Here is a 5,929-nt window from a genome sequence, read left to right as displayed (position 1 = left end):
TTTAAATAAAAAAAGATACAATGGCCTCCCGCACCGCTTTATTTCTCATTTTGGCAGAGAATGGCTGAGCGCACAAAGCGATCGGCGTGGTTACATTTCACAAAAGTGAAAGAAAAAGAGGAGGCGAAATGCAACCTGTATTCTAAGATATTTTCTTGCAAGGGGGGAAATACAATGTCTACGCTAAAGCACTTAAATGGTGCCCATCAGATTAGAATTGGGACTTGCACTACATTTGATAGACTCAAAGACACACCAACTCCCTTGTCCTGTTCTACCACCCCAGGTATGCATGCTGTGTGCACCTCAATAATTCCCGTTCGTTGACATTTACAGTACTTAAATCTAGTGCTAGATGTCTTATTTGCTAGCTTGATTCTCTCTGTCATCGGCTTGCTAAAGCTATAACTTACAGTGGTTCATTCATTAGACTAGCGTACTGCAGCTAGCCAGCTATACCTAAAGTTAGCTACCGTTAGCTTGCTAGCTCGGCGCAGTGACGTTACGTTACTAGGCACAACTAGTGAATGAATGAATGACCCACTGTAGTCTAAGTTATACTAAGATGTTTTTGTAGCCTTTAGCAAGCGGATGACAGAGGGAATCTAGCTTGCAAAGAAGATATCTAGATTAAAGGACTGTCAATGTCGTAAATGTAAAATAGCCTAATAGTGTATAGCATAGAACTTGCATGTACAATGTTATAGCACTATCTAGCTGGTTAACGTTAGCAAGCTGCAGTGCTCATCACAACCAATGGATGGCATTAGTAGCCTAGCAATCGGTTGGCATAGGTTTGCCTTAGGTTTGACTGAGGTTTGTCAAACCATGGCATAGGTTTGCCTTCTTTCTGATAGAAGAACATTTTGAGGGCATAGTGATGAGTTATACTCATTAAGTTTATTTATAAAGCCATCCATCAAATAGTAGAAAAGTAGGGTATCGATAGTGGGATCGATAAGCAGTCTCAATAATGGTATCAGTATTTATAATAATTCATGAGACCCATCCCTAGTCCTATTGGGGGACTTCAATGCACAAATGGGCAATGATGGAGACACTTGGAGGGGCATGATTGGGAGGCATGGCCACCGCAATCTGAACCCGAGTGGTGTTTTGTTGTTGAACTTCTGTGCTAGTCACGGTTTGTCCAAGCACCATGTTCGAACACAAGGATGCAAAAAAGCATACGAATGCGCACAACTCCAAATTAATCTGGAGCAGTCACGGGTACGAGGTCAAGTGCTATAATAAATGAAGGAAAGCACCGGCACTCATGAGATAGACAATGGTCTTCAAAACTTTAATGGGCAGGAATGAACGTTTCAGCCTTAAGCCTTCATCAGCATGCTGATGAACACAAGGATGCCCACAAGTACACTTGAACAGAACACCTTAGGCCGAAGGTCGATGATCGTATCATCTGATCTGACCTGGAAAACCCAAGTGTGTAGTGAAGTGAACTGGGAACGTCTGGAGGAAGAGCCAGCCCGGAGAGAATTCAACTGCCACCTCCGGCAGAGCTTCTCGGGCATCCCTGTGGAGGTTGGGGACATCGAACACGAGTGGTTGGTGTTCAAAGCCTCCATTTCTGAAGCTGCGGCTGTGAGCTGTGGCCTGAGGGCCAAAGGTACCTCGAGGGGCGGTAACCCTTGGACACCGTGATGGACACCGATGGTCAGGGAAGCTGTCCGACTGAAGAAGGAGGCCTTCCGGGACATGTTAGCCCGGGAGAAGCAGTCACACCATATCGACGGGCCCGGAGGGCTGCGGCCTCGGCCATGACCAAGGGAAAGCAGCGGGTGTGGGAGGAGTTAGGAGAAACCATGGAGAAGGACTTTTGGTCGGCACCAAGGTGTTTCTGGAAGACCATCTGACACCTCAGGAAGGGAAAGCGGGGGACCATTCAAGCTGTGTACAGCAAAGATGGGACACTGCTGACCTCAACTGAGGAGGTCGTTGAGCGTTGGAAAGATCACTTTGAGGAACACTAGGAACTTGTAGTTGCTGACTCTCTTTACTGTGGATCCACTGATGATGATGGGGTCCAGCCTCTCTCCTCTCTTCCTGTAGACACGATCAGCTCCTTGACTTCACTCCTATAGGCCGCCTCAACGTTGTCCATAATCAGGCCTATTACCATTGTGACACTATCGTGTCATCAGCAAACTTAATCAATAGTGGAGTTGTGCGTGGCTGAGCAGTCATGGGTGGAAGCGGAGGGAGGAGAGGAGAGGGCTCAGGATGCAACACTGGTGGCTCCGGTGTTGAGGGTCAGAGGTGAAGTCCAGGATCCAGCTGCGCAGGTCGGGGTTGAGTCCCAGAGTTTGGTGGAGTCTGAGGGGGACTATGATGTGGAACGCTGAACTGTAGTCAACGAACAGCATCTTCACATAGTGGCTTCATGGCGGGGGGAGGGGTGGGGGCGGGTAAAGAGTGTCTTTATGGTGTGTGTGTGTGTGTGTGTGTGTGTGTGTGTGTGTGTGTGTGTGTAAGTGTGTGTTTAAGGGACAACCACAACAATCGCGCATTTTATGAGAAAAGTTTGTGTTTCTTGGCATCATTCACTTCAGAGCTGTGATTGGTTGGTTGGTTCTTCAACACTGATCTCTCCAGCAGTAACTGACCCACGTCTGACCACACTGACCTGCATAGGAGTTCACTGAAAGCACCACTCACCTCTGGGAAAGACCTCCACGTTTCCCAGGCAGTCTTCTTTCAGTCTGGGAGAGTCACACACTGTGTTTGGACATAGGGCCTCATTTACCACTCACCCATGACGTTGTTGGTTGATTGAGGTGATTTTCAGCTGCTTCATTTCTGCCCCTCGTTTGGGCGTTCACGTCATGATAATGCTGCCCAATGTAATGGTACCATCAAGCATCCGCTACCAAACTCACTTAAAGCCCCAGTCCGCAATTGAAAACTTTTTTGTTTGTTTGTCTGTCTGTTTGTCTGTCTGTCTGTCTGTCTGTCTATCTATCTATCTATCTATCTATCTATCTATCTATCTATCTATCTATCTATCTATCTATCTATCTATCTATCTATCTATCTATCTATCTGTCTGTCTGTCTGTCTGTCTGTCTATCTGTCTGTCTGCCTATCTATCTTTAATGTGACAAAATGGCTAGTACAAAATACAAGTATAGCTGGTTATTTAATTGCAATTTCAATGCCACTCTGGTTGTTATAGAGGACATTAATTGATTTAGTCTGGGTGTAAATGAAATAAATATTCTATTTTGTAAAATTGGTGTATTTTGACGTCACTTTCAGAGTTATGAACATTTCAGTAATCCGAATGACCCCAGATGGGTTCAGATCTCTGAGTTTCTACTGTATAGGACAAATATCCCTGACTTTGACTTTGGGATAGACAGATAGACAGACAGACAGGAAGATGGTACCATTACATTGGGCAGCATTATCATGACATTGGGCAGCATTATCATGACGTGAACGCCCAAACGAGGGGCAGAAATGAAGCAGCTGAAAATCACCTCAATCAACCAACAACGTCATGGGTGAGTGGTAAATGAGGCCCTATGTCCAAACACAGTGTGTGACTCTCCCAGACTGAAAGAAGACTGCCTGGGAAACGTGGAGGTCTTTCCCAGAATTGAGTGGTGCTTTCAGTGAACTCCTATGCAGGTCAGTGAGGTCAGACGTGGGTCAGTTACTGCTGGAGAGATCAGTGTTGAAGAACCACCCATCCAATCACAGCTCTGAAGTGAATGATGCCAAGAAACACAAAAACCTTTCTCATAAAATGCGCGATTGTTGTGGTCGTCCCTTGGGCTGTGTGTGTGTGTGTGTGTCTCATGTTAGCCACCCAAACAGAGCCCCTGTGGCGAGGGCAGCAGTGCCAATCCACAGCCATGGTGACATGCCGGTCTCTGTGAGGGTGTGAAGGGGAGAGAGAGAGGGAGGGAGGGAGAGAGAGAGAGAGAGAAAAATATCCAGCATTTAGAGAGTTTCATTACATGGCGCTCTGAAATACTCGATTCTGACCGAACACATTCTACGGTCAGTTATTTCTCCACTCACCACTCTTTGACTGTTCAACATCAGGCTCGACCGCTGGACATGACTCTTTCATGAGGTCCTCCATTTTGTGGTCGATGTACGAGAACCCTGCAAACCGCTCCTGATCTACAGAGTCCTCAGAGTCCTCGGAGCTCTCAGAGTCTTCCAGGTCAGACTCGCTGCAGACTTGCTCCTGATGATTGACAGAAAAGGGCTGTCAGCAACAAGCAACTAGTTGCATGGAGAATTAAGCACTATGGTCCCAGTAATATGTGTTCTCTCTCTAGAATGTTCTGGAAATAAGGACTATGGTCCCAGTAATATGCGTTCTCCTTTCTCTAAAATGTTCTGTGTTCTGATATGACTGGAACAGGCTTCATAGTAGAGTCCCTACTTGTCCCCACTTGTTGTGGAAGAAAGACGATTATCACACTAATGTTGCTGCATTTAATATGCAGTCCACATCCTGCTGACCGTCTAAGAACTGATACATTACTGAGGCTCTCAAATCAACAGTCATTTGTACCTTAAAGGATAAGTATGCTATTTTGGACATTTAGAGTCTGTCTAACATAAACCTGACACATGAGACCATCATTTCACTGAGCTAGATACTGTAGAGATTTCCTTCCGACTCAAATGTCTTTACAATGGAAGTGGACAGGGACAGACCACAATTAAGGCTTAATGTCCAAAATAGCATAGTAAGCATACTATGCCCTTAAATACAAATCTAATATCAGTAAATAAGAAGAGTCAGTTGATCAACAGACTTAATAGACCAATCATGAAGCCGGAGAACCGGGTCGTACCACTTCGGGGGGGTCCATCGCTCTCTTCTCCAGAGCGGACCAGCTGATGGTGTCATAGAATGGGTGGTCCCTGATGTTACCAACCTCTCCCAACCTACACCTGGGGTCGAGATCCAACAGCTGTGGGGGAGATAGGAGATGTTGCTGAATTATGAATTTCATTCATATATATATATATATATTGTGTGTGTGTGTGTGTGTGTGTGTGTGTGCTTAACAGACCTTGTCCAGCAGGTCATTGGCCTCCTCAGTGATGGAGCATCGGTAGTCCATGGTTTTGATGGTGTTCATCAACGTGTTGACATCATCACCATAGTAGGGCCTCTGGCCGGTCAGCAGCTCGTGCACTAGGATCCCAAAGGCCCACCAGTCAGCGGAGTACGAATACGGACCGCTTATAAGGACCTGAGGACAAACAGAGAAAAGGAGAGTGAAGAGAGAGAAAGAGAGAGAGAGAGAGCACAACAAAAATGATATTTTGACCCAGGTCTGGTGCCTACCCACACACTCACCTCTGGGGACATGTACGGCAATGTCCCACAGTGGGATGTGGTCAGCTTGCCGTCACCCATGCACTTAGACAGCCCGAAGTCGATGATTTTAATGTGGCCGTCCCGGTCGAGCATGACATTGTCCGGCTTCAGGTCTCTGTGCACGACTCCGTTTGCGTGCAAAAACTGGAGGCCGATGACAATTTCAGCTGAGTAGAACCTGAGGGACATGGAGGGAAGTTTGCAGCATATTAAGGTTCATAATTATTCTCATATAGCCAGACCTATCTCCACACTTCATTAACGCTGTGGATGGAGGTGTAGGGGAGTGGGGGATGTGGGAGTGGGAATCTCCCATCGCCACTGATTGGCCGACCACATGAATTGGCGCCACTGATTGGGCAGTAATAAACAAACTACAAGGCTTATCCCCAAAACCTACATCCGTTGAGTCAGACTAAGGTTCACACAACAGCCCAGACGCTTTGAGGCAGTTTTAGTCGTGGCTGTTGTATGTTGATATGGCTTTAGTGGTTTATTATCATTATGACACCCTGCATTAACTCCTATAAAAGGGCCTGTATATGACCTGGTGTA

The sequence above is a fragment of the Borostomias antarcticus genome (genome assembly GCF_949987555.1).
Source record: "Borostomias antarcticus genome assembly, chromosome: 19".
In the NCBI taxonomy this organism is placed as follows: Eukaryota; Metazoa; Chordata; class Actinopteri; order Stomiiformes; family Stomiidae; genus Borostomias; species Borostomias antarcticus.
This window is presented reverse-complemented; position numbering follows the sequence as displayed.